This window comes from Lepisma saccharinum, chromosome 30 (genome assembly GCF_977018435.1).
Source record: "Lepisma saccharinum chromosome 30, izLepSacc3.1, whole genome shotgun sequence".
In the NCBI taxonomy this organism is placed as follows: Eukaryota; Metazoa; Arthropoda; class Insecta; order Zygentoma; family Lepismatidae; genus Lepisma; species Lepisma saccharinum.
In genome coordinates, this window is record NC_139258.1 from 35,735,484 (window position 1) to 35,754,698 (window position 19,215).

Here is a 19,215-nt window from a genome sequence, read left to right on the forward strand (position 1 = left end):
CGAACACCTGTAAGGTATGCACCAAACTTGAAGATATTCTATATGTATTGATATGCACCTTTTTGTTGCATGTGTTGTAGTTCTTGTACTATAAATGTTCCAAATTCGGGATGGTATTATGAATCGCCCTGTATAATTAATATATTTAGCCTTTATTCATTTATCAAATCTATTTAAAACACGCATAACCTACTTTGTTATTGTTATTGCGGAGAAATAGCTTCTAGAGTCGAGATCATCATCCTATCCGACAAGAGAAAGTTTCCCAACAATGCTCAACTGTTATCAGCGCCCTTAATGAGACTCCTCGTAAACAATAGGCTTGAAGGTGAATACGCCCTCATTGGCTAACAACTGCCTTTTTAATCAAGGAAGGGTGATAAATACCACAGCAACGGTTCCTTTGTTACCGTCCTGTCTCAGTGGAGCTGCGGAGTGACCTTTCTACAGGATGTCCGAAAAGTCACGCAACCGAGATTTTGAACGTACGTAAATTTTGTACAAAAGTGATGGGAGACATGAAACTACACTGGGTATTAACTTTGTCTATGTGGATATTTTTTGAACATCAAAGAACAAAATCATGTTCTACGTGAACGTTCATATGCGGAAAAAGTTACCGAGGTATAAAGAAGTCTTTGTACGAAGCAGAAGCAAATATGTATAAATGGCAGCAGTGAAGTCGTTTGTCAAAAATTTTCGATGTGTATTAATGGTCTGTATGGGTGTTTATCGAATTGATAAAAGGACGATAATATTTCATGCATTTTATGCATTGCAGACGATTTTATGGGGTTAATATGTACTTCAAATCATTCATCTCCCCAATAATAGAATACTGCTCCCCCGTCTGGTCCATGGCATGTCCCACTCACCCCTCCAGAATCGATTCAGTCTTTCACTTCTTCCTAGCTATAGTCCGTCACAGGGTTCCCTCATTACGCAATTTTTCATCTCTGCATCTCCTGTCTTTTCTAAACTTACAAACTGCTTATCAGCGACGTTTGCAGAATGATTTCAGTTATTTATACAAAATTGTGAATTGCAAAATCCGCTGCAACACACTTCTTGAGGAATTCCACTTTCGAGTACCTATGCGCATAACACTCAACACAAGATTATTTTATACCAGAAATTCAAAAAAGATCTCTCTTTTACAGACTTGCAGCACAATATAATGATCTGCCCTCAAATATTGATATATTTTCCTCCGAGTTTGCCTTTCGGTCTTCCATCAGAAGAAATGCCTGTAATTAATATCACATAGTGCCATCTTTTACTTATTTTTTTGTTCATTTGCTATTCACTTTTATGTTGTTTTTTTACTCTTAATTATTTTTTATTTATTTTTTTATTTTATGCTTATTATAATTATTGCTTTCTCATTGTTAACAATTTCAGTGTAAAATGGCCACCTGTGCTGTATCTGAAATTTTCTCAATAAATAAATATTAATTTTTAAAAAGTACGTTTTAAAATAAAACGAGGTCTACTGGCAACATTGGTCGTGTCAGAAGTGTACCCGACATCTGGGTAGGTTTTTCAATTAATGCCCAGAAATTCATCTTGCATGAACCTAATCTACCTAACCTATTCATCTTTCTGTATCATGGCTTCTGGTGTCTTGGGTTTGTTCGAGTATTGTCCGTCTTCGGTGCGATGCGGGAAAATTACAATTTATGAGACGCCTTAACTCACTACGCTTCGAACATCTTCAGCTTTTAGGAACCTGGCATCTTACTGTATCAATGAATAGTATTTGATTGATTGATTAATTGATTTGGTTTATTTTACTTCGCTTTTCTGCCACTTTTGGCTAATCGCGAAGATGAGGATGAGTCATGATACGATGAAATTGATGAAGGGACACTCACAAAGACACCCATGTCCAGGCCGAGATTCGAACCCGGGACCCCGTAATAACGCACTCAACCTGATGGACCGTTGTGTCAGGAAAGAAACATGATGCCTCTCGCCTTGCAATCTTGCAACATTTATAACAGATTCTGCTCAGAACTCGTGGAATGATTGACGCCTGCGAGAACCATTGGCGTCTGGAAATGGGGTCAAAGGGGTCATGCCTTCTCTCTGAGAAAATGATTGTGAACATAAAATGATATGTTCCACACATTTCAGTCACTGTAATCTATGTTAATTGTTTTAAGGGCGCTGCAGAAACATGATACCTTCAAACTGAAGGGATGTGTTTTTACCGGGTAACGCTATTTTGCGAGAAAATATGCACCGTTTGCCAGCCCAGTAAAATATCTGCAGCCGTCCATAGATTAACCTATTATTAAGCTTGGTCTTTTAATATATACAGGGTGTCTCATAAGTAATAGCGCAAACTGACACAGGTGAAAGTACACGATAACAGAAGCAAAAAAGTCTCAGTAAACATGGGTCTGCAAACGAGCAGTTTTCGAGATAATCGCGAATGTGTGATTTTTTTATTCTATGTAATGTTATTATCGTGCACTTTGAACTATGTCAATTTGCGCTATTACTTATGATGCACCCTGTATACACAACATAATATATCACGTTCAGTACATACGCATTCAGGAGGGGGAATTATAAAATTAATAATTATGCATTTATTATTACCAGTTTTGATATCATGGTACTTCACGTCCTCTGTAGTAATAACACTTGTAAACTTTAAAATATAAACACATCTGATTAAAAAATATTTATTAAAATTCGTTTATGTTTATAAGCGCCACTTGTACTATGCATTTCACTACACAACAATCACATTTCTTTCAAAATTACATTATTGTTAATAATTACTGTGTATAGGAATTTTTAATCAATTCAATTCCGGTCCTGTGTATCTGTAAAGTATTTCAATTCGGGCCAGGACCCTTTTTCTGGCTGAATTTAAATTCGGTCCAGAAACCTTTTTTCCGAATTATTATAAATACGGTACTGGAACCTTTTTTCCTGGTCAATTTAAATGCGGTCCAGGAACCTTTTTTCTGGTCAATTCAAATACGGTCCGGGAACTTTTTTCAATGAAACAACACGCAACATGGACCGAATTTAAATTATGCGAGAAAAGAGGTTCCGGTCCTGCAGCGGAACCCAATAGAACCCATTAGAGTTTATTTGTTCCTGGACCTTTTACAACCCTGCCTATCAATGAAGGTCTTCTTATCAATGTTTCAACTACTGACCGCTTAAATAGGAACCATTTTGCTTGCCTCTGACCGAAAAACCGGTTTCTGAATGTCTTCCTACTTCCTTTCGTGTGTGGTGAAGTGGCAATAACGGCCGAGCAAGGATATGATTATCTTTGACGTTGCGACAGTATTGATTGTCGATTTGCGTTCGTTTCTCTTACTTTTAAGCTTTCTTCTCTCCCTCTTTTCAGAAGCATTACCATTGATCAAAGATGACGTGAGCAGACACCGTGAAATATTGAGCTTAAAGAACTCCTCCACATTTTTTATGTCTCTAGTCGGGGGAGAGGAATTCCTGGTGAAAAGACTTAGGAACCAATTATTCATTCTTTCAGTCTCTCGTTTTTTTTGTACTCATAATCTTCTTTTTTCTTCTCTTCTTTATATACCACCAATCTCAGGTATCGCATGCTACAGATGTCTCTTAGTTCTTCATACAGGATGGCCACGAATTAAGGGGCACATTTTGTCACTGCAACTTTTTGATCTACTATTTTTCTTTTCTTTTTTTCTTTCTTTACACGTATGTAAAATCTAACCGACATAACGGAAGAAGTGGATGTTGCTTAGAATGGCAGCGAGTCGACTAAGTATTGAGCAGCGTGTCAAATTACTAATAATGTGTAGCTGAAGTTCAGTGACGAATGCTGGAGGGATGTGGACCTCTAGCACTTACAGGTGACACTATCTCAAGAATTAACAAGTTATTTGATGCAACCGGAAGTGTTTCATACTTTAAAAAAATCCGGCAGGCCACGAACAGATAGAGCGAGAGCCAATCACGTCTCCAAGCTTGCATTGACTTAAATGGAGCTCAAATTGATCATTATGGATAACATAAAATTGTCATTGTGATGTCTAAGTTACTATCTTCAGAAAATATAAAGTTGCCAATATTATAAATATGCTGTCATTGTTAAACGTAATTGATCAAAAAGTGCCCTCTTAATTCGTGGCCACCCTGTAAATATTTTGCACACATATATTTTCGATATATTACAGACACGTGACCAGGTTTTAAAACAACAGAACGGGACATTTTTCATAGTTTCATGAAGGAAAAACGGGACAGAAAAATGTACAAATACTTATGTTTGAAATTAAATTAAATAAATAAATAAATACTGTGTAAATATCTTACATAATATCTAACATCTTACACCTATGCAGTCCTTTAGAATTATAAATATTATAAATATCGTATATATAATTATAAATATTATTATCCTATAAGTAGATAATGGCATTTTTTTATATGTAAGAATGCTAAACTTCGCATGTTTGGAGTGATTTAAAAACAAACTATTTGAGATGTAGTGCTATTAAAACAGCTGCAAGAATGTACAAATTGTTTTACTGGAATGACAGACATCTTAGATTAATTTTAAATTCATTTGTAGCCCACTGCGATCCTTCCAGCCTCGGCACTCGAGCAGTTCGCATGTTATTCCAAGAACTTCCAATTTCCACCGCTACTCACCAAAAGGCGCTGATGCCGGACTGATCTGCTTCTACCAAGCACGTGAACTTTACGATTGAGAAGCTTGTGATTTAAGTATTTAGATATTTCAAACATCCTAGAGGACTATGGTTTTTATATTCGATTCGGAATTTTGTAGTTAACCGTCGATTTATTTCTCCTTCCGAACAAGTAGTTCGTTTTCATTCATTGGCATTGCTTGATTTGAAAATGTAATTACTATATTACTCCTTCCAACGAGAACGCAATTGAAACTCAAATATGAATGAAAGGAAAAAGTTGAATCAAGTCATGAATCGTTAGGAAAATCTGCAGAAGATTGAGAAGGTATTAGGATAAAAATGATGACTTGGAAATTGTCTTGTAGAAGATATTATATAAGAAGTACGTGGCTCTTTCAGCTTTTCAAGGGAGTCCCGACATCTGTCATCTGTCTCTACTTGTAGACACAGAACAAGAGAAGCATTTTTCTCCGTTTATCTTCAGTTCTTTGATGAGGAGGGGATGGGGTGGGAGCTATTGATTTGGAGTCGTGACGACGAAATGTCAATTCAGGGAACAATCGAGAAATGTCTCTGGATTTCAATGGGTGACAATGGCGGATGATATATCATCACTTTTATGCTTTCTGTGTTGTGGAATCTATACAGGGGTAGAAAAATACAGGTGCCTGAAAAGTTTCATCTGGCGACTGATTTTTCAAATTCAGTTCTATTTTTTTCAATATTTCGAGTTCGCTTATGGAACTTTCCATTACCTCTTTTAAATAACGACTACATTGTGTTGTTTTTTATGTTTGTGTGTTTTATCTATCACCTATTTCCTTAAATAAAAATAAAAAAAACATACCATGTCACTAGTCGAATTCTAATATCTTCAGCGATATGGTAGAGTCGAACATATCGTCACGTATCTCTCATTTTCATTTTCGAGTTACGTGTAGCTAGGCAGCCTGACAGGAAGTATAGGAAAGTGTTAACTTCAGCACCAGCTCAGCGAAAAGCATTCGCCAATATTTGCAAAGGAAAATTGATGAGAGAGAAAAAGGGGAGGAGTTTTGATGAGGAGGGAGGCAAGTTGGATCTGGCTCGGGAGAGAGAAGGGAGTTGGGCTTGAGTTTTGGAAGAGAACAGGAGAGTGATTCGGGGTTTTGAGTTTTGGAGAGAGGAGAGTGAGTTGGATTTTGAAGGAGATTGAGGCTGGATTCAGACTTTCAGAAACTTGTTTGGAAGTGGTACACAGCGAAGCTGAGTGAGAATTTAAGAGGCTAACGTCAGCAAGTGAGTGAGAGTTTAACTTGGAAACTCATTGGTCTTCTCTTCGAGAACGAGACAGGTAATACGCTTTTCTCTCAAGCCAACCTTGCCTTTGCAGTCTTTAGGTCATTTTAACCGAAAATATGAGAGTTGCCATTCAAATAAAAGATTGTGTAGGTTAAGTTTATTAAGGTACCTCCGCAGATAGAAGATGCAGCCAAGCGAGAGCTTACGAGCTACCGCTAACCCCCAATAGAATAATTACTTTAATCTAAAAGGCTCCAGGTTTGATCCCCGAACCTTTCGAGGTTCACCTGTGTCTTAAGACGTGGTGCAGGTGCGGAATTTCATCAATTTCTATACGAAATGTGATGAAAATTAGCGTCATTTACCCCCCTCCCTAACCCAACGATTTGGCTTTTCTTTTGACACAAAGGGATGTGATGAAAATGTGTGGAATAACAGTCAACAGCGAGCCCCTTTAACAACATAAGATTCACCCATTCTTCCAAATTACAGTAATTGTGCACTACCAACGATAACTAATGTTATTTCAAATTGCATGCAGTGAAGCTATCTAAATTTACATTGGTGAACGTGAAACTCTTAAAAGAAATTGGCAGCGACGATACGATTGTTAATTATGTAAGATGTTGAAATTTGAGTCACTTCCCACCCTGATAGGCTAATCACCGCCGCAGTCAAGCGCAATACAATGCGGAGGAAAAGAAAATAGAATGTTTTCTTCCATAGCCGTGGGCGATCTGGGTACAGCCCTGCGCCCTAGCTTCGTCGCGGTTGTCCGCGTCGGGCAGGAACTATGGTATCGGGAGCGTCCGTCATCCCGCGTCGCGGAAGGTGTTGTCGGACTTTAGGGAGGCCCATTTTGCCAAAAATGCGGCCGGCCCAGGGACGTCCTTGGACGTTTCCCTATCGCTTCGCTCCTGGTAGCGCTGTGGTTCGCTCGCGAACCCGGTACCCTGGCTATGACAGATCTCCCATCTGGAAACTTTTCATCATTTCCAGGATTTAATCTACTTTTGAAAAGTGCAAATTCAAATTTGATGATCCTTTGACGCAAAATTTAGAATGATTTTTTTACATTACTTTTGTACGTGATTTATGTGATAAGTGATATAACAGTGCAGTAAGCTACAGACATTATGTGAACGATTTTTTTACATTTTATGTTCCCGATAATTTTGCTCAGATCATGTTTCAGTTTTACCTTTCACGTCTTTTAATTAATTATATCCTTAACTAAAAGTGAATAGAGAGATTATCGCTAAGGAGGAAAATAACTTAGTCTTGACTCCGACTAATTTGTACTATGTATTCACTGAGTCCAGCAGCGAGTATGCTGAGTCATTTTTTTTTGTTGTTTATTAATTAAAGTTCTTTAAAGTTAAAATTTATTTTCGTTCAAAACTGACCGTAACTTGTCGATGATCAAAAATGCATGAGCTATAAACTGTTCAGATTATTGCCAAGAGGATATTAATTTTAAATAAATGTAGTTTTGGGAACGAACAAGGTTCCGCGGTCGACTCATTTATATTCGTAATGACACAATGCTCCTAGCTCCTCAAAGAAGGATGCTTAGCTTCAGGAGATAGTCGAGGAATTCACGAGTCAGTCGTTTTGCCTTACGTTACCTTAATTAAGGACTAAATTGTTTTATTAAACTATGTGTTGATATGTGAAGAAATGAAACGCTTATTATACTTCTGGCAATGAAGCAGCAATTATGTCCGCTACTGTACGCCGGTCGTACGTAGTTAGAGTGACGCTACCATTAGTTCAGAGTATAAACCGCTCGATTAATTAGTGGATTCTGGTTTAGAAATAAAAGGTGCTTTAGTGATATGCATAAATAGGCCGAGAAATGAATAATGATGAATAAAGCGCATATATAGATAAATAAAGCAGTCTGCTAGGGCAGAGTGTAAGATGTTTTAAGCCAATGAATAGGCTTTAGTGATATGAATCAGTACGTACACATATTATATATATATATTTCTGTTTCAAGCACCCAAAAGTTAGGCAAAGCCAACTTATAATGATTTAACTGGACACAATTAAGAGAGCACGGCGCGGATGTTTCTCACATGTTTGCGAGATCTTTTTTTTTGTTGTTGATATTTTTTACCCTCTCTGAGCTATTGCTTTGATGGACAGTTGAATATTCCTCCTACGCATTCATTTTATAGCTCATGACAAATTTTAATACCTTAAATTTCATGTGTATTTATATTATATATATTGTTCAAACTTGACGCGCAATTACGATATTTATATTTCGAGTTACGGCATTCATCAATATCAACGTTCCTTAGCGTTAATTAACAGATTTGTGCTTCCCTAATCACGACGTTAATCACTTACTTACTGAATAACAGATACACGTTAGAGATTGTTTAAATTTAAGGTAAAATTGATTATCAATTTTCATTAAATAATGTTAAAGTTTTGCGAATTTGTACCTATATTTAGAATTAATAAAGCAGAATCTTGTACGCCTTGCGGCTTAAGACCTCATCGTGTTTACATTCAGTCAGACCCTAAACAAGCGGAGAATACGTAGGAATTTGAGCAACCACTAACACATGAGAACGCGTTTTAGCAGTCACAGAGGTTTTGTAACACCATCTCTGTCCATCACAAGAACACGAATAACAGGCAACAGCTATTTGGGCGATTTTACGAAAAGTATTAATTTTATATGTGAATATTTATTGGTTATTAAACACATGGATGTACTTTAGTCAATTTATTTGCCAATTATGCACACTAGTTAGGCGGAAGAGTGTGACGTTCACAGGGCGACGTTAGAAGTTTATGAAATGCGCATTTATACAGTGAGATTTATCAAGTAGCTCCACATAATGAAGAAATGGTGAAAAATACGAAATAATATGTAAATACGCTCAGTGAATACCATTTTCTCCAGTTACCCAGGGATCCAAAATAACTGGTGAAAGTACCTTCTGCTATCGGCAGAATGGCGATAATGTCCAGTCTGAATAAAGACTTTAGTAAATGTTACGTATATATAAATATGCAAAGCATATTTTAATAGAGACCCGTGAACAAAATATTTTCTTGACCCTTCGTGTGTTATAAAACTAGTAATGGCTGAACTATATTCACATAATTAAGGCATTATATTTTTTCCCCCTTTTTGCCCATCCACCCTACATATATTTAGTTCCAAAGTGAATAGTTGTAATTTGCATTAATATAAAAGAATAGGAAACGCATAGCTACGATATCCTTTTAAATATGTCAATATAGAGCTCATATCACACCTAATTAAAGAGAATTCAGCGCACTAAGTGGTCCAAAAAGGATTGCAACCTTTTTCACTTTGCATAGTTTGTTAGTAAATATAATATTATATCTTAATTTCCCGTCAGTTCAGATGTCATCATTTTCGGAAATATTTTTCGAAGCGTTTCAGTATTCGTATGTACTTTGCATAAGATATTAATAATAGCGATCCTTGGCATATATTTTCTTAATACGATTATTGTGTTCTCGTTTCCCGTGCTCCTAGCCTGCCGCGATGAATCCGAGCTGCAAATCAAGAATTTACCCCCCCCCCCCTTTTCCTTTTCCACTCCAGATTTCCAGTGAAGCATCGTCCCACCCGGCGACTCAAATTTCTTGCAAGTTAATTTCCTCCATTCCCTTTTACCGGCGTCAGTTAATTCCAGCAAACTCCGAAGGCTGCGATTCAGCGTTCCCATACATCCAGTAACCTTGGACAGTTCCGGCCGAACGATGAAAATTGATACAATGACAGGATTGCAATATGACAATGCACAATGGCTAACTCCGCTCCTTTTCCAAGGAACTGACTCTGAGAAACGATACATCTCCCGTTACCTTTTCCTGACTTCGCATAATCTGTTGCCTAGCGGCGACTGTATTGCTCTCGCAGCCTGACAACATCGAACCATGTTCCAGCATGCTTAGCTTTTAGAATTTCCCCACCCCAGAATTTTCCCCCGAGAGTTATTCTGACGTCATGACTTTCTTGCACTTCGGATAATAACTGGATCCAGCGTTCGACGTCGAAACATCAATTCCAAGTTGGCACTTCGAAATCTTCATACATCTAAGACAAAAATTCAGTACTAATAATGGTGAACTATTGGAGTTATTTAAATAAAGCATTCAGATATATAATGTAGTATGGATATGACAAGTACTTTGACAATTTATTTTTGCTGATGAGATTGTTCATATTCCAATCAATGGACACGACAATTGAGATGAGGCATGTTCAATTACATTTTTAGTTAGTTTACTAATTTCTCTTCGACTAGTACCTAAGGGATACTACGTCATTATTGCGTCACTTCAATTCCTTTTACGTCACTTACATAATTAACATTTGAAGATAAATTCAAAGAATTTGGTTCCTCTCATTTACTTTTGTTTATTATCACCTCTTTAGATTTAGAGGCAATTATTGCAATTTTGTTAGCCTTCAATCAATATTTTCACCACGTTTACACTCCCGTAATGGTAAAATAATGTCTCACATCGTGAACCTTCACATTTTAGTATATCAGTTATTTAAAATTGATTTACATTCTTTATTGCTTTTTATTATTAGTTATTATATTTTATTTGACATTAGGCCCCATTTTTAGTGATTTTGTACCTTTATTTGAATGGCATACTCTGGGTTATTGTGATTTTAAAGAATGTATTTTGAAACCTTTCCCTGTTCCTTTTTAATTGGCCACCTCATTCCTATCCTCACCTAATAATGTCTCGTATCTCCATGACGTCTACATCGCATAGCAGAGATTACCTGAGACGCCTTCAACATTGGAATTCTACGCGCCGGTGACCTTCTGAGAGCAGCTCCATTTACCATCGCCTCTCAGTTCGTGGAGTCAACAATTTCAGTTTTCACCCGGCATACATAAACCCGCCGAGTACTTCGCATTACCTCCTCGAACTCAGGACTGCACAGCGACCGTCGGCCGATGGGATTTGTGCCAGCCACCAGAGCACACCTACAATTTTGTCCCATTTCTACGCTCCGGCCCTCAAGATTCAGCGGAAGTACTGTCTTTATTTCCGCTGGAATTCCAGACAGAACTATATTCCAGCTCAAAGTGATGCAGTGGATGAAAACTTTTCCCGTCATGGGTCCCAGCCTACAAGTTTCAAGTGGCCAGAAGAAAACATGACACATTTTACCCCATCTTCAGTATCCTTCGATTTGTTTACCATTCAGACGCCCGTACGCAGCAAGACCAGCCTTACTTTCATGTACGGTCCCCACCACAAGTGTGTTACCATCTTCGAGTGCAGTCATATGCAACCCGCCAGGCACACCTACTTTAGCTGTTACTTCTACAGCAAGGCAGACTTTACGAGACTAGGTTCCCTAGTCCGGTGAACAGCATTCTCCCCTGGATGATGAATTCTACAGTACAGTTAGCCGCACAAATTAATCCAACTGTTTCTTCCTTCTGTTCGCCCGCCGATCTTCAAGATTTACCCCCCGCCTCATCAAACGTCCCTCACCCAGAATTTTACATCCAGTGGTACAATCATGAACACTTCTCGTTCCTTAAGCTATAAAAGGACCGATATTCTCAAGTGATGATTGGGATGTAAATTGTGACCCCCTCGTTCCGGTTTTCGCAGTTGCAAACACTTTTGCACGGACTCCATGGAATGCAGTGGATACTACACGCAAGTGCTTTCGCGTGTCTTCAGAACATTTCGGACCTTACATAGGAACTTTTACGCCATACAGCAAGGACTGTAGGATTTTCATTTTTTTTTTATTAACCAAGATATACACATATAATGGACATTTGATTTTAATATTCCACTCATTATGTATTTGTAGTGGCCTAAGTTGGGTTTCTTTATTTATCACGTGTGTATTCAAATTTCTACTCATATTTAATGGACGGTGTTGGACAATTTTGGTATTTTAATACGTAATGCAGTATATATATTTTCAACAATCTTTTTTTTCTCTCATTTTTATTGGAAGATGGTACTTATATCTTCTATACATATATTATTCTCTCAAAGAGATTCATTGGACGGAGAAACTTGCGTGTGCTTCGATACAATATATATTCACCAGGATCCTCTTATATTAGTGCAAATTGTCTTGCAATTTATTGTGGCGTGAGCAGTTGCTCCCATATTCCTAGTGTTTTGGTGTCAGCCCCCCCCCCCCCCCCCACATGCTTAGTGGGTGGAGCCACAACTTATGGCTTTGGCCATTCTGACGTCAGTTCAGCAGACAAGTGATAAGCAACTCCTCTCATGGGAGGTTTGGCCGAGTTCAGTGGTGTGTGTGTCTGACGTATCAAGCATAGTTCTCTGACCCGAGCTGACGTTACAGCTTAGCTCGTGTTGATAAACATTTCTTGGAAGCCAATGTATGCGTGCTCAGCATCAATATTGTAGTACGCACGCGTTCATTTCATTCATGCAAGAGACGAACGAAATATGGCATTGGACTTCTCATTTTTGATTGCCATCTCGGCTTTTAATTTAAGTTTGCTCCCACAGAGCTTTTGTCTTGATCTTCGATAGTCCAAATTAGATTACGACTTGACACCTGTCAACCAAATCTAATTTTGACTGCATTTTTTTTCCTTCCCTTTAGTTTTAGGGTTAGTCTGTAGTGTTCATTTTCACTGATGTGAAATGTATTTTTATTTTTCTTCACTAAATAAATAGACCTTCTAAGGGACTGCATTGGCATAACCGGCACTGTACCTGCAACTTGTCTAAACGTTTTAAAAATTCAAAGGAATTTTTTTCGCCCAGCTGGATACCGTCACGTATCTCTCATTTTCATTTTCGAGTTACGTGTAGCTAGGCAGCCTGACAGGAAGTATAGGAAAGTGTTAACTTCAGCACCAGCTCAGCGAAAAGCATTCGCCAATATTTGCAAAGGAAAATTGATGAGAGAGAAAAAGGGGAGGAGTTTTGATGAGGAGGGAGGCAAGTTGGATCTGGCTCGGGAGAGAGAAGGGAGTTGGGCTTGAGTTTTGGAAGAGAACAGGAGAGTGATTCGGGGTTTTGAGTTTTGGAGAGAGGAGAGTGAGTTGGATTTTGAAGGAGATTGAGGCTGGATTCAGACTTTCAGAAACTTGTTTGGAAGTGGTACACAGCGAAGCTGAGTGAGAATTTAAGAGGCTAACGTCAGCAAGTGAGTGAGAGTTTAACTTGGAAACTCATTGGTCTTCTCTTCGAGAACGAGACAGGTAATACGCTTTTCTCTCAAGCCAACCTTGCCTTTGCAGTCTTTAGGTCATTTTAACCGAAAATATGAGAGTTGCCATTCAAATAAAAGATTGTGTAGGTTAAGTTTATTAAGGTACCTCCGCAGATAGAAGATGCAGCCAAGCGAGAGCTTACGAGCTACCGCTAACCCCCAATAGAATAATTACTTTAATCTAAAAGGCTCCAGGTTTGATCCCCGAACCTTTCGAGGTTCACACACTCAGTAAAAGTGTGCCACAATACGATATATTAGAATATACAAGGTGATTTTTTATACATGTAACCATTGGAATTAGCCATAATTTACGAACCACGTGTCATACACCTTTCAATTTTCAGTGGAATGTTCTACAGACTTGGGAGTTTAAACCACAATATATTCAATGTGTGCCCCTTGCCTATCACGGACATGGCGCAACCTGACAACGAAATTGCGCACCACTGCTGCTAATGTGTCCTCAGAAATATTGAATATTTCAGCTTGTACGGCATTTTTTCAGTTCTTACATTGTTGTAAGGTTAGTCTGAAATACTCTGTCTTTAAGATAACCGCAAAGAAAATAATCACAGGGGGTCATATCCGGTGAAATTGGTGGCCATTCAAACCCGTTCCCGTGCACTTGGGGATTACGGTTAGACCACACACAGTGATCAGACATCTCCTCAAGATAATCAAGAACTATTGTTGCCGTGTGAGGTCTCGCGCCATCTTGTTGAAACCAGCAGGTGGAAGGATCAACAACCGTGCCAAACAAAAAGGGAACACAAATGTCTCGGAGCACACGAAGATACACTTCACTGTTTTGTGGAATGTTAGGTGTGGTCGCCGCTACAATGCATCGATGCTTTCGAATATGGTTCTCACCACTTTCCCCAACACTCTCTTCCTGAAAACATCAATATCAAACCTACATACTGCATTTCCTACTTTCTGTACACAAAACAAATGGTGCCATGTATAAAAAAAATCACCCTGTATTTAATAGTTATTCATGCTGTTACCAGTTGAGCTTTCTTGAGGAAGGTCACTCTGGTGGAAGAATTAATTGTTTTTAATCCAATCTTGTATTAATTAATAAATTAAATGTTTTAAGATCACATTTCAAAATCTGTAGTTTTATCTTAGTTAAATTCATGACTTTTTAGCCATTATGTGAAAAAAGAGCTTATATTCATCGCGACGACGAGAATGAATTGATGTAATGTATACTGGACATAGGCGCCGACTCCATGGGGCTTGGGGTGGCTCGAGTCCCTCCAATGTTAACGATTTGGGGGCAGAGCCCCCAAATAATTTTGCTTAAGAGGATCTAATATATTACAATTGTATTTTGCTTCTCTTGTAAAGTCTACTCTGAATTGTGCCACATGAACTTAACTTTAAATACACATTTGAAATGTTCTAGACCATCAACGTTGGGGGGTTGAGACCGCTAAACCATGAACTTTGGGGGGGGGGCTATGGCCAGAGGACAGCAAAACACGTGACTTATTAGTAATTATGAGTATTGTTAATATTTTTACTAAAAAGAGTTTCAAAAGACGATGCGCATGAATCCGTGGTAGCAGATATTAAATTTTGCTATTATGGTTGACGAAACTTGTGACATATCCATCCGTGGATATTCTGCATTCGAACTGTGAATAAAAATTTTGATATTTTTGAGGAATTCATGGGCTTTTATGAGATTCCGAACACTGAGGCCAAAACTTTAAAAATGGAGAGAGTGAGTCATTCATTAATTTATTTCAGTGATCAGACCCCCCCCCCTCCAATAATTTTGACAAGTCGGCACCCCTGATACTGGAACAAATACAAAAATGTATCCATGGCCTACCCAAGATTCGACTTTGAAACCTCTGGTTTCATAGCGCTTTACGCTGACAGATCCATTGCGAAAGCCGAGACGCACACATGCACAGGATGTAACGAAAATACGGCTCAAAACTTCAGGAATGGTTTACTCATACATAAAAAGTTATGGCAACATGGATCCGGAAATGTGTAATTTATATGTTTTTCCAGCTTATACGGTACATGTACTGAAGCACGCTACATACATACTTGCAAGTCTTTCTAACGGTTTTCCGTTGTTTGGAAGTTTTACCGTAAATCGGTTAGTCCGTTATTAAGAAGTAACTTTTCCATTCCTTGGAAATTAAGAAATGCCCGTTATTCACAGATGTTCATTAGGAGAAATTTTATTGCATATGTGTATATGCATCTACAAGCAGATTATATCTTTCTCCGCCATATTGTCACGAACACGCCATACGTAAATATGGGGGAGGGGAACTTACGATGAACGTGCAGATAAAATGTAATTTACCATACAACACGCTATGTTCTGAAAGTTGAAAGCTTAATTCCGAACAGAAGTGTTTTGCTAGACGAAATGAAAGTGGCGGCAAGGGGAGGGGGGGAGCAACTGAACTGGAAGAGCATTTTGATCCAGTTTTACTTGTTTTAATGGGGTGTGTGGTATACATATGGTAATGGTATGACTGATCGAACTGGGAGAGGGGGGAGTGGGAGACTTGATCCGAGTTGCTGTATTTCGGGTGAATGTTTGTTTGTTTCAGTTTATGCACAGATAGGCTAATCGGGACTAGACCTACAGTTCAAAGTGAGATCTGGACCACTATGTGTCTCCACCTGGTATCGAACCCGGGATCCCTGATTACAAAACGATGATGTTACCACATTGCCATCAGGAATATATAATAAAAGAATCAGTACATAGTTTCGCGCTTTTTACATGCTTTTTTAAATTCGTGCCTCGATGTTAGCCTATAAACGTAATACACTGGTCAATATTCTGTGGTCGCACTAGATACTCAATATCCTTACTAACTGACAAATTACAAGAAATAACAATGGCGACGTTAAAGCGGGGTCAGAGTTGCCACCTCTCTCTCATCCTTATCCACCTGCAGTTTTTAGAAGAAGAAAAAATATCGAATACTACAATTTTATGTTAACTTTCGTACTCTCTGGCCTTGCCGCTATTTATATTTTTCTTTCCGTCGTCAGTGGTGAAATAAACAACTCAAATTACAGGTCATTTGCAGCACTCGATGCTTTCGATAATATCTATTTTGTGGGAGAGATGAAAAACTGACATGTTAGTGGCTTATTATCTAGGTTGGCAACACTTTACTCCTAAAATTTTGTCGGAAGATGCAGGCGACATGTATTTAAAGTACTGACTATACAATTGCATAAATATTCAGCAGCCATAATTTCAGCCTTAAATGACATATCTGAACGAATCTTGAGTTGCGCCTGGCTACCCTGTTCTGAGTTTCGCATGCTCCATTCCAGCTGTCCTGATATAGAGCGGCCACAATCAAAAGAACCTAATGCCAAAGCCATGGCGCAAGCGCATTTTCCCCTCCATCCCTTCAGTTCGGGCCAAGAGGAAGCGTGCTCCACTTTGCCCCTCCCCTCCATGCGCGAGTACGATGCACAGGACATGCGGTACTGCGCAGGTCCTTTTGCCTGGTCCCACTATATCGATCGAGACTGCATAATCTTAGCAGTGTTGCCAGGCGCAACAAAATTTGCCACCACAGAGAAAGATTGAAGTGCTTTGAAACACAAAATAATTAAGTAACTTGACTTATCACTGTTTCATGATGCAGCTGTTCACCCCTTAAGCTGGACGCCTACTGGAGCGGAACCGCTGCAAAAAAAGGCAGATGTGGTGGATACGTCATTTAGATAAATACATTTATTAAAGTGTAAGATCGTCCACTCCTTTCCTTTATCGCTCTTCTGACCCATTGGGCGAACGGGCACTTGATTACATGCATTTACTCAGTAATGTTTTTGCTGCTCGCTCCAGTAGGCGTTTTACTTTATGTTTCAACTTTCGTTGATCGAAGTAAAAATGTGTTCAATGGCTTTCTCAGAAATTTAATTTTAACATATATACACGCCATGTAATGTATTACCTAATTTTAGTGTTTTTATATATACTAATTATTTTGTATTTTTTTTACAGGTAAGTCCAACACATGCCAATTCATAAGCAGTAAGTACTCGACTTTTACTATATTGATTGAAATCTGGAAATGCAATGAAAATTTATAATGAATGTATGAATATCCGCGATTTTTTATATATATATTTATATAACGAATCACTAATTTCATTAGAAATAAATCCGAATTCACTGCACAAAAGTGGTGTAGTGCAGGCTTTGATAAATATAAGCTTTGTACTACCACTCTGCTTTCTTGCACTAAAAACAGCTTTTGGTGTTAGCAACATGTAAATAACATATATAATAGGAGTCCCGGGTGCGATACCCGGGGGAAGCAAATGGCACAGTGGTTCGGACCCCACTTTAAACTGTATGTCCAGTCCCGACTAGCCTTACTGTGCAAAAATTAGACTTAAAACAACAATTCAATCAATCAATATTTTCTAGTTCTAATTGCATACTCTTTATTTCTGTGTGCCTCATTTACAACTCCTTCATTATGTGTTGCAAATGTAAGTTCTGTATCGAATGTAACTCCAAGTTCTTTCATCTCGTTATCAGTGACCATATATTGTTCTTGAAGTTTCTGAGATGCAGATATTTGACATGATGGGCGCATAAAGGACTTTTCTTCAGCTTATACTAATTAATACCCCATCATAAACGAGGTGAGGGAACCAAGTTACTCTATGCTACAGCAGATGACTGAGTGCCGTGGACAAACTGGTGTGTCTGATTTTCATTTGCTGAATAGTTCTCCTACACTTACGTGCGAGTTACACCGGGTGTTGTGCATTCAGGCTTCAAACCCTTCGTTTCGTGAACAAGCTCACGCCCCTCCGAATCAGCTGTTTGGAAGCTCTCGGATGTTGTGGGAAAGGTGAATGCTTGGCCGAAATGATTCGATGCAGAGGCTGCCGAACGGTGCTGACATCTCGCGGTCGAAGTAAGAACTTGGTGGGCTAAACGCACACGCCGCCGCAAGCAACGTTTCGAAAGCGCCACAGTTCGATTTGATTTTTGTCATTAAACGCCGATTCTCTGACGATTTTGGCTAATCGCGACGATGATGATGAGTGATGATGAAATTGATGAAATAACGTTCACAAACGACACTCGTGCCCTGGCCGGGATTCGAACCTGGAACCCATGAAAAATTTAGAGGTAATAATTGCCCCCACCCCCGCCATATCCCGCCTATCGTAATCAATAGTTTTTTTCTCGCTCTAATGCTAGAATATTCTAAAGTTGTTAAAGCAAAAATGTGAGAAGGTTTAGAAAATACTCCATCTTACTACTTTATAAAAGTTCTGGAATGCTACTGCTGGTTGCCAAATTTTGAATGTACTAATCGTAATATATTTGTTAGTGGTAGGTTACAAATTTCTCTAAGCGTAACTCCATTGACAAGTATCCATTATATAATTTACATCAGATGGACGCTCTTTCTATGATCTGGAAAGGATGTAGGCTAACACTTGTAATGGAAAAACAACTGTGATTTTTAATTCACAGGTTAAACTGTGATTACTACTTAAATTTTTCTTTAGCTTGCATGGTATGAAAAAATCATTTTACTATTCTTATTGTCAAGAACTTTTGGCACACCCAAGGCAAGACGGTGACGTGAGCGAGAATCCCAAGGCGAAACGGTGCCGAGAGCGCGAAGTCTGAGGCAAGAAGCCTAAAGCGAGACGGTGCGGAGAGCAGGAAGCCTATGGCGAGACGGTGTCAAATTACTGTTACTCTGATGTAAAAGAGAACAATCAAACCATATTTCTTTTCCGGAATGTCTGGAGTAAGAGAACGCGAACGCGTCCTGAGCGCATGTTGCGGGTCTGTGCCTCGTCCAATGAAGCGCGGGGGGGGGGGGGGGTTCGCGCGGGAGGGGCTACTCGACTGGTCATTCGCGGTCCAGTAGTTCTGTAAAACATGACAGCTTGCAAGACAACTAGTCTCCCCACCTAGTCTGGCCCCGCCCACAAGCTTTCTCCTCTGCGCGTTGCTACTCCAGACATTCCGGA

General features: G+C 38.9%; 1 protein-coding gene across 13 annotated transcripts in view; it reads left to right on the plus strand.

Annotated features, from left to right (window-relative positions):
* LOC145981874 (disks large 1 tumor suppressor protein-like) overlaps window positions 1-19,215 on the plus strand; it is a 1,252,559-nt gene that overhangs the window by 723,142 nt on the left and 510,202 nt on the right. The gene's annotated exons all lie outside the window — the stretch shown is intronic.